We start from the raw sequence: 10,842 nt of genomic DNA, 5'->3' as shown, positions 1-10,842 counted from the left end.
AAAAAAAAAAAAAAAAAAAAAAGAGAAGTCAAGGAAATGATGCACAGAAAGCACTTTGGCGCAGCCTAGCACAAAGTCCTCCTGTATATTGCTGATATGTTGTTATTATCAGAGGAAGCTGTATATCCTGGGAAGCCAGTGTGGAGGTGGTGGGGAAAGTATTCAAGGCAGGTAGATTTGAATTCAGATTTCACCACTGCCAGTTAATTACTGGGAATGACTTGGAGGCAGCTGTTTCACTTCTCTGAACACCTGCTTCCTCTTCTGTGAAATAGGATAACGGGGTTGCCGTATAGCATAGATGAGAGTGTGTGACTTCATGGCTCCTGGTGCCTCTTCCTTCCCTCTCCTAGGCTTCCCTCACTGTTTACATAGTGCTTCCAAGTCACGAGTCACACCTGCATCAGGTGTAGGATGACTGATCTGTTTCTAGAAAATTGCTAGAGTCTATGAGTAGGCAAGTGCCTTGGCAGGTCGTAATTTATTTAATCACAATTGATTGAAGCTTTGCAAGATCAAGTCGCCCTCTGCACAATCCTGCTTTCCAAACTCAGGGGCACCCTTCGCTTGACTCTTAAATGTTGGGACAGAGGGAAGGAGGGCTTGGCATGTAAAAGCGCCTTCCACTCCAGGCCCTTCCCAACCTGGCAGTGCTTGGTAAACCTTTACCAAGGAAATTATTTTGTCAGGTTAGACTCCCAGCAGTCTTCAAAGGAACCCTCCCTTCCGTAGATGACCCATATTGGAAAACTGAACTTTGCTGCTCTCTGCTGCACGTGTCCTTTACCTCAGGAATAAATACCATTTTTATTTTGCCACCAAAATGTCTTTTATGGAAACTTTTATTGACATCCCTTACCACTGACTCTACAATGGCTAGCCAACTTTTTTTTATTTTTTTAAACCCAAGAACCAAATCACAGGTTTGTATTTACTTCTTTCATTTTAAGTCAGTTGCCACTGTCTACCTATTTTCTTCATTATCTCTTTAGAATTGTAACTAGCTGAGAGTGATGCTGGGGACAGAGCTGAGTCTCTGAGCTCCTTACCTCCTTTGTTGTATGCTACATCCTTTTTTTATATTCACAGGCTTCTGCATTTTAATAAACTGTAGATAATGATACATCCGGTTGCATATTAATTGCTGGAAGTTCAAAATAACACGTAATCACTATGTTTCAAGATTGCAAATGTACAGCACTGAGAGCCAGTGTTCCTTATAAACTTTTGGAAAAATCCATTTGTTACTGGGTATTTTTTAATTCTTGTCATTAAAATGCACTGCAGAATGGAAAATGTCTCAACAAATGAAATCAGTTTTGTGTTCTGCACTCATGCACATGCACATACACCCCTTCCAAAGAATAACATTTTGAAGCTATTCATTTGCTCATTTGGGGTGTGTGGGGGCAACAGAAATGCCAAATGAATCCATTATAGATTACTTACCTCACAGCTTCCTGAACAGCATGCTTTGTATCTTATTTTTCTGCATACCATTGCTCAGTGGGCGGTAAGATGTCAGCTGAAAGCCAAAAGCAGAAAAGCTTAAAATTTTTAAAAATTTATTTCCAGTTTAATCAATCCCATGTGATTGTTTGACTAGTAGCTTTTTCCATTTTGAATAATCAGATTTCAGTGTATTCTGTTCTCGGCTGGGAGCAGAGTGTTCTAAAACACCCCTGTGCTGCATTCCCTGGTTCTAAGTGTGGGCATGTGCTCCTGAGGACACACATGGACCAAACATTTGAAGGGATAATTTGTGCTAGAAGGGACAGCCAGGAGTTACCAGGGAGCACCTCAAATGTATTTTGTGTTTCTCTCTGGAGGTCACATCTCTGCAAGGCCTGTCTGCTCGAAATTGTTGTTCTTGTCAAAAATAGAAACCAACTAGACCTCAAGAGAAGGAGATCCATTTTCTTCTGCAGACCCAGTGCCCTTGGTCAGATGTCCCTGTAGGTTTTACCCAGTAACCAATTGGGATCCCTAGCCTCTGTCTAGTTTTCAGTCAGATGACAGACCTGACTGTCAGCTTTGCTTGTCTGAGATGTGTTCGATCATCCCAGATTCGACTAGAACAGTCTGTCCTTCCTTAGGGACATTGAGATTAAGATCTGTGCATCCTTTTTCATCTCTGTACTTTTATTTCCTTTTCTGAGAAGTTAAGATGATGTTGAGCTTCAAAGAATGACAGATGGATGAGAGAGGGAGGGGACTTCTCTGTAGTTCTGTGTGGTCCTTTCTTGGTAACGGATTTTTTTGTGAATTTTCACCTTGCACATCCGACATGAGTTGAATGCCCAGAGTTTCTCTCATTGCCTAGTCCCAGACAGTACTGGGATCTGGCAAGACTGGAGACTAGCTCTTCTAGCCCATAATTCAGCAGTATCAGAGGCAGTGGGTGGGTGGGAGAATGCAAACCCATCTATAAGGACCCAAGATAAGGACTTGGGTTCTTATCTTGAGATTTTACTGCTTTCCTCTCTTCCAATATAGCCTTGAATCCTGCCAAACCACCCCCGCTTTTGCTCTATCCAGCCAGAGCTTGACTAAACATATGATAAAACCACAGGAAGAAAGGGAAGGCAGGAATGTGGAATCAAAATACATGGTCTCTTAGCAGCCTCAGTGGCTAGAGCAGTTACTGGTATGATTCTGGCAGGTGGCATGGAAATCTAGCTTTGTCCCTGGAAGGATCAAGGCAAAATCCAGTGTTGCAGGGAATAGAAAAGGGCAGGGGTACAGGCTGGCAGACAGACCACACCTCTCCCAGGACGTCAGAAATAAGGGCAATAATCTGTTATTTTGGATTACTGAGGACTTTGTAACGGGTGAGTACCTACCAAGCATATTATACACACAGTCCCATCTGATCCTCCCAACAACTATATGAGGCAGTATAGGAGAGTAATCTTCACTTTTCAGCAGAGGAAACCAAGCTTATAGAGGTTACATTTTGGGCCCAAGGTCACAGGATATTGCACTCTGACCAGACAGGTTGGCTCATATTTTATCCTTAGATCCTTTGCAAAGAATTGATGCATTCTTTGGGCCAGAGTGATACGAACTTTGTCACTTACTGCAGAGGCATTCAGCTTATTCCTAAACTCTGAGAGGGCCCAGAAAATGTCCTTAAAGAAGGAGGAATGGAACTTCCCAGTGGCATCTTTTTCCCTCTTCCCCTCCAACCCCACCCAAGAGGAAGCCAGGGAATCCCTTTTACAGAGATAACCACATGCAGAACATATATTCCACCCAGAGGTTTCCAAGAAGTCAGCAGGAAATGACTGGCTCCAAACGCCAAAGCCACAGAGACCTTCCTCTGGACCCCCTGGCTGTGACCAGGAGACCTTTTCTACCTCTGGGTGCCTTGTTGGCATCATCCAGCCAGGGATGTCCAGCCCCATTTTCCAGACTGGGGGATGGATGTTGCATTGTAGGCACGTTATTTCTGTGGCATTCTTGCCAAAAATGCATAACCTGATGTGAGAAAACATCTCTGGGCCCGTAGCTGGCCTTCCCGTAAGGGCCGCAGAGAAGTGATGCTGCTGGCGAGCCTCCTAATTTTTAAGGAGACTGAACTCTTTAAAGTGCTCCAGCTCTGAGCATCTGGCCCTTTCTGCCTCAGAAGGCAGATGTGGAGCCAGGGACCGCAGAGAGAGCTAAATATTTGGCTTCCTCTTTCTCTGAAGGTCTATAGCATCATGTCTGGGCATGACCGAGATGAGTTTCAGGCAATGGGGGCTGGTGTTTGCTAAAAGGAACTTAACCGGGGTGTGGGTGTGCATTTCTCCCTCTGCCCAAGGTTAAGTAATAGTAACATCCTGTGTAAAGAGAACTTGAATGTGGTTTTCTGCTAAACTTCAGTATTTTGGGGCTATTTATTAGATGTGTTTAATCTTGGGCCAATTTAACCAGTAGCAGACTAATAAAACAACAAATTTGGGCTTGCTGCCAGGACAAATGTTGACTTACCCTTATAATGTTGACTAAAATGAATGACTTTGAAAGTTATTGCAGAGTGAAACCTTAGCCAAAAATACAGTGTCTGAAACAATGGTTTTGTTTTATTTTACTGGCTCGGCTTAGAGCTTATGTTTATAACCTAGGCTGCTGCCTGCTTCACCTCTCAGAGTTCCATATTTTACTGAATTATTTCCCAAGGTTCTTTTTTTCAGCCCATAAACCTTCACTTGGCAGAAATGAATTTCCCCATGTAGGCAAGTAGGACTGGTTACTTTTCTCAATGTGGGGGCAAAAACTCAGTGGTACCAAGAAGAATAAAGGTAATAACTTGCTTGAGTCTTCTCTCAGAAACAAAAAGGTATGCCATGAACACTCACCCTCTCCAAGTCTGTAGTAAAATTAATTGGTACTCCTGGGTATACTGGAAGAAATCCATCTCGCTTGCCCCGTACCCCCACCTTTCCTTCATTTTGCCATTCAGTGTATACAAACATTAGAGAGCTATAGTATTTTGCTAGCATGTGTGTTGGACTTGAAGGAAGCAGGGGAGGCCCGGAGGAAATGAAGCTAGGAGGACCACAGAAATTGTCATAAAGGGTGATTTCTTTCTACTCCTGTTTTTTAAATTTGCATTTTATAGGAAGCTGGTTTGGGCAGGGCCTCTGAGCATGGTTTCAGAGGCTCCTGCCAGTATTGTGTGAGCTCAGCCAACTGCCAGCTGTCCTCCTTATGCCTCTCCCTTATTCAAGGCTCCCCCTGAAGGCAACCATCTCACAGGCAGACTTTGGCCCAGAAGCCATAGATGCTGAATCTGCCTTTGGTACTGACTGGCTCAGGCAGGCAGAGCTTGATATACAGAGAATAAATGTCATCCCTCTAACATTAATATGTTCAGCTTTATGCACCTGAGAGTTGATGGTTTAATTCGTGGGTTTGCCCAGACTCTCCTGTGACTTCGCTCATCATCTGCTCTTTAGCACTTCCATGAGAGGGGGCAGGAGATTGTTGGAGTCTCAATCCAGCAGCCGGAAAGCCTGTCTGCAGCTTGGGTTTGAGGCTGAACTAACTCAGGGTGTTTTGTGGACTTTAGTTATCCAGGCTGTCCCTGTTCCCTCATTAACAAAAACAAAACAACAAGCCAACAAACCTCAGCTTTTTTTTTTTTTTAAGAAGGAAATTGGGATCTTTTCCTCATAGCACCTTACCTTATATGGAGGAAAGATTTAAGCCATTTTATCAAAAAGGAAATCAAATCCCCCTTGGATGCCTAATGTGAGGCAACTGGCAACCAAACTCACAGCTGGAGAAAACAAACAAAAGAATGTGGCTTCCATGTTTGAGATTAGCCAAGATAAAGACAGCAAGGATGCCTCCGGGAACAGTTTCTGGTGGTTTGTCAAAGTCCACAAAGCCTGTAGTCAGTCATTTTGTTGAAATCACTGATAAGCGTACTAGAGGAAAATTATAGTTCTGAGTTTGAAGACCTTTTCTCACCTTGGGGGTTAAAAACCAATCATTCTGAAACACATTTGGCCTAATCAATGAAGCCAGGTTTCCGTTGGGATTTGGGCCTCATTTGTCTTTCATCTTCTGGAAGCAGATGACACCCGGTCAGTTAGCTCTGTACTAGGGAACAAAAGAACAGAAAAAATATTTCAGTGGAAATTTTAGAACTAGGAACAAGTATTTCATTATTATTATCTTTTTCTATTTCCAAAAAATAAGATGACGAGTCACTTGCAGGCTCCAAGGCAGCTCCCCTTCCTGTACCCAGTCTTACTCCTTTGCTCAAGCAGCTCTGTGAAGGCCTCCTCAGTGCTGCATATGTGTCCTGTGTTCTGTATTGTCCACTGCGCCATGCCCTGCCTTCCAGCCACCTCACCTGCTCCTTCCTTGCCAGCTCCACTTGATGCTGATTCTCTTGACTGTTTCTGGATCAACCTTCTGAATCTCCCTATTCAGCTGGGAGACATTCCCTGCAACAGTGACATCTGTATACTTCAATTAAGACCACTTTGCAGATACTGAAATTGGACTAAGAAGGATTCACAAAGTCACAAAGTCCTCCAGAATATGAATTAGTTACAAAGAGAATAATACTAACTTTACAGTGGAGAAATCCGGCAGACACACCTGTATTAATTTCTTATGACTGCTATAACAAAATACCACAAGGTAGGGGGCTTAAAACAACAAAAGTTTATTGTCTTATTCTGGAAGCTAAAAGTCTGAAATGGAAATGTCAGCTGAGGCCAGGCACGGTGGCTCACACCTGTAATTCCAGCACTTTAGGAGGCCGAGGTGGGCAGATCACCTGAGGTCAGGAGTTCAAGACCAGTCTGGCCAACATGGCAAAACCTTGTCTCTACTAAAAATACAAAAAGTAGCCGGGCATGGTGGTGCATGCCTATAGTTCCAGCTACTCAGGAGGCTGAGGCAGGAGAATCTCTTGAACCCAGAGGTGGAGGTAGCAGTGGGCCGAGATCGTGCCACTGCACACCAGCCCGGGCAACAGAACAAGACTCTGTCTAAAAAAAAAAATAAAATAAAATAAAAAAGGAAAAGAAAAAAAGAAAATGTCAGCAGAGCCATCCTCTGAAGCTTGCAGAGGAATCCTTGCTTCTTCCAAGTTCCTGGTTTTTGCTGGCAATCCTTCATGTTCTTTGGCTTGTACATACACCACTCCATTCTCTACCTCTCCTTTGTCACATGGCCATCTTCTCCATGTGTGTCTCTAAATTTCCCTCTTCTTATAAGGACATCAGTGATTAGATTTAGGGCCTACTCTAAACTAGTATGACTCTTCTTAACTTGATTTTATCTACAAAGATCCTATTTTCAAATAACAGGTATCTGGAGTTAGAACTTGCACTTATCTTTCAGTGGGGGCATAATTCAATCCATAAGACCAACTTAACCAGGTAGTCAAAGTTAACATGACCAGTAATAAGACTTAGCAACATGGTATACCACCTATATGATATAACAGGAAGGGCACATCTTTATGTTGTATTCTTGCCAAAAATGTATAACCTGAACCTAATCATGAGTGAATATAAGATTAAAGTGGGAGGCACTCTATAAAATAACCGACCAGTACTCTTAACAGGTGTCAATTAGAGAGCTCTAGTATTTTGCTATAAGATCATGAAAGACAACAAGATAGAGGAACTGTATCACAGATGGGACAGAAATATAACTTTGGATTCTAGATTAGATCCTGGAACAGAAAAAGGACACTAGTGGAAAAACAGAAACTGGTGGAATCCCAATAACTCTGTTAATAGTATAGTTAATAGTATTGCCCCAGTGTTAATTTCTTAGTTTTGATAAACGTACTGTGGTTATACAAAATGTTAACATTAGAGGAAATGGAGTAAATGATGTATGGGAACACTACAAATTTTGCAACTCTTCTGTAAATCGAACATTATTTCAAAATCAATTCTTTGAAAAATAGTATGCATATATTAAGTGAATAGATAAGCTCACCTGTTCTTAGAGGCAAAGGTGGCAGGGGGCATAATCTTTAGCAAAAGCATAACAATTTGTGAGCCCTATTCTAGGCTCTGATAATTATCTTGCTGTTCACAAATTACTGTGCTCTGTACTCATTGTCATTATCTGTCTGTTGCTGGGCAGAATAATGAAGCAGAGGGGTATAGTCCAGTACATGGTCCACATTTTGCCACTACCCGAGATACATGATCTTGTGTATTTGTGCTCCTTTAAGCTTGGCTTGCTCACCTATAAAGTGGGGATAATGATATTAGCTTTCTCATAAGATGTTCTGAAGATGCCAAGAGCAAATTCATATAAAACTCTTCACCCAGCACCTACACAGATTGTAAATTCCCCATAAAGCGTAGCTCCTCCCCATAGAACTCTCACTGCTTGCTGTATTAAGAGGTTATTTCCCCATTTTTCAGCTGAAGAAACTGAGTAACTTGCTTAAGACCACAAGATTAGCGAATATGAGAGCCAGACTAAAATAGATCTATAAAAATAATATGGCTCATTCTCAACTGTTTTGTTAGAAAAACATTAACACAAGAGGGAAAATCTGTAGGAATTCATTGAAAGAAATGGTACAAAGCAAGCTATCAGGTGCCCCTATGATGGGTGGAGTGGGGCCGTTTGAAGTAAAGCTTATAGTTGGGAAGAGGAAGAAGCAAGAGTTAAAGAATCGTCCAGTAGGCAAACAAACAGAAAGCTTGAAAGGGTGGGAAAGGCCTTGGCAATAGGAGGTATCAGAGGAAATTAGAACACAAGAATATTTGTAGTAGCCTAGAAGTCTTGCAGGGTGAGAATCTGGGACACAAACTGTAAAATGATGTGAACCACCCTTTGGCCCTGAGAAGAGGGGTGGTAAAGTCAAGGCAATTGTGGAGTAATGAGCTTTACATTTGTTTGATCGGTAAGAGGCAGAAGGGGAGTGAGGATGTAGCAAAGATAGGAGGTCTTAGCCTTGTGAGTAGATAATGTTCTTGTAGCAATTAAGAGAAAAATACGAATTTGAAAGGCATTCACAGGAAAACAAAACATGCTCACAAGTTAAAATATATACAACAGGAACACAGGACTCCTGTCCATGGACAGGCTGATCTTGAAGGACCCCTATTTTTCTGTGTGTTTCTAAAATAAATTAGAATTGACCCCCACCCCATGGTTTTATGTCATGGAGTTCAGTGACTGGGAACTCGTTAATGGGTTTCTTAATGAGAGTGAATTAAGCCAGTCAGTAGACTAAAAGGCTTCAGGGGTTGTGGCTACCCGGCCCTTGGCTCTCCATGGGGTTGCTGTCTTTAAATGCTGTGAAGTAGTTTTCCCAGAGCTCTCTTTCCCAACACATGGAGCTTTCCCTATTCTGGTGTGTGTTATTTGGAAGTTATTAAAATTCAGTAGTGGGAACTTTAAAAAAAAAAAAAAAAAAAAAAAGCCGGGTGCGGTGGCTCATGCCTGTAATCCCAGCACTTTGGGAGGCTGAGGCGGGCAGATCACAAGGTCAGGAGTTCAAGACCAGCCTGGCCAACATGGTGAAACTTCGTCTCTACTAAAAATCCAAAATTAGCTGGGCATGGTGGTACATGCCTGTAATCCCAGCTACTTGGGAGGCTGAGGCAGAAGAATTGCTTGAACCAGGACTGGGAGGCGGAGGTTGTAGTGAGCCGAGATCACGCCACTTGCACTCTTGCCTGGGCTACAGAGGGAGGCTCCATCTTCAAAAAAAAAAAAAAAAAAAACAGGTTTCTTCTATTCTGGTTGATGTTTGTCTCTTTAGTATCCTCTCTAACTAGGCCTTCCCTCACAACTGAGGAAAAAAATCACAGATGGCTGCATAATATTCCATGGTGTATATGTGCCACATTTTCCCTGTCGAGTCTGTCATTGATGGGCATTTGGGTTGGTTCCAGGTCTTTGCTATTGTAAACTGTGCTGCAGTGAACATTCATGTGCATGTGTCCTTATAGTAGAACGATTTATAATCCTTTGGATATATACCTAGTAATGGGATTGCTGGGTCAAATGGAATTTCTATTTCTAGGTCCTTGAGGAATCGTCACACTGTCTTCCATAATGGTTGAACTAATTTACACTCCCACCAACAGTGTAAAAGTGTTCCTATTTCTCCATATCCTCTCCAGCATCTGTTGTCTCCAGATTTTTTAATGATCACCATTCTAACTGGCGTGAGATGGTATCTCAGTGTAGTTTTGATTTGCATTTCTCTAATGACCAGTGATGATGAGCATTTTTTCATATGTTTGTTGGCCTCACGTATGTCTTGTTTTGTAAAGTGTCTGTTCATATCCTTCGTCCACTTTTGAATGGGCTTGTTTTTTTCTTGTAAATCTATTTTAGTTCTTTGTAGATTCTGGATATCAGCCCTTTGTCAGATGGGTAGACTGCAAAAATTTTTTTCCCATTCTGTTGGTTGCCGATTCACCGTAATGACTGTTTCTTTTGCCGTGCAGAAGCTGTGGAGTTTGATTAGGTCCTATTTGTCTATTTTGGCTTTTGTTGCCACTGCTTTTGGTGTTTTGGTCATGAAGTCTTTGCCTACGCCTGTGTCCTGAATGGTTTTGCCTAGATTTTCTTCTAGGGTTTTTATGGTGTTAGGTCTTATGTTTAAGTCTTTAATCCATCTGGAATTAATTTTAGTGTAAAGTGTCAGGAAGGGGTCCAGTTTCTGCTTTCTGCACATGGCTAGCCAGCTTTCCCAACACCATTTATTAAACAGGGAATCCTTTCCCCATTGCTTATTTTTGCCAGGTTTCGTTTCCTTTATAGGGACATGGATGAACCTGGAAACCATCATTCTCAGCAAACTGACAGAAGAACAGAAAATCAAACACCGCATGTTCTCGCTCATAGGCGGGTGTTGAACAAAGAGAACACATGGACACAGGGAGGGGAGCATCACACACTGGGGTCTGTCGGGGGGAAATAGGGGAGGGACAGCAGGGGATGGGGAGTTCCGGAGAGAGCATGGGGAGAAATGCCAGATATAGGTGATGGGGAGGAAGGCAGCAAATCACACTGCCATGTGTGTACCTATGCAACAATCTTGCATGTTCTTCACGTATATCCCAAAATCTAAAATGCAATAAAAAAATAAAATTAGGCCGGGCGCGGTGGCTCAAGCCTGTAATCCCAGCACTTTGGGAGGCCGAGGCGGGTGGATCACGAGGTCAAGAGATCGAGACCATCCTGGTCAACACGGTGAAACCCCGTCTCTACTAAAACTACAAAAAATTAGCTGGGCATGGTGGCTCATGCCTGTAATCGCAGCTACTCAGGAGGCTGAGGCAGGAGAATTGCCTGACCCCAGGAGGCGGAGGTTGCGGTGAGCCAATATCGCGCCATTGCACTCCA

General features: G+C 42.7%; 1 protein-coding gene and 2 long non-coding RNA genes across 7 annotated transcripts in view; 2 read left to right on the top strand and 1 right to left on the bottom strand.

Annotated features, from left to right (window-relative positions):
• Positions 1-5,203, top strand: part of LOC116559437 — an 8,119-nt gene extending 2,916 nt beyond the window's left edge. The window contains exon 2 of the long non-coding RNA XR_004272455.1: positions 24-5,203. This is a non-coding gene — a long non-coding RNA (uncharacterized LOC116559437). The remainder of the gene's footprint in view (positions 1-23) is intronic.
• Positions 1-5,563, bottom strand: part of LOC116559438 — a 9,053-nt gene extending 3,490 nt beyond the window's left edge. The window contains exons 1-2 of the long non-coding RNA XR_004272458.1: positions 5,461-5,563; positions 1,450-1,525 (exon numbers count right to left, since the gene is read on the bottom strand). This is a non-coding gene — a long non-coding RNA (uncharacterized LOC116559438). The remainder of the gene's footprint in view (positions 1-1,449; positions 1,526-5,460) is intronic.
• Positions 1-10,842, top strand: part of ARHGEF3 (Rho guanine nucleotide exchange factor 3) — a 290,282-nt gene that overhangs the window by 226,717 nt on the left and 52,723 nt on the right. The window lies entirely within an intron of this gene.

Source organism: Sapajus apella, unplaced genomic scaffold (assembly GCF_009761245.1).
Source record: "Sapajus apella isolate SASKATOON/1434 unplaced genomic scaffold, GSC_monkey_1.0 scaffold23, whole genome shotgun sequence".
Taxonomy (NCBI): Eukaryota; Metazoa; Chordata; class Mammalia; order Primates; family Cebidae; genus Sapajus; species Sapajus apella.
The sequence above is the reverse complement of the archived record's forward strand: the minus strand, read 5'-3'. Positions and strand labels throughout refer to the sequence as shown.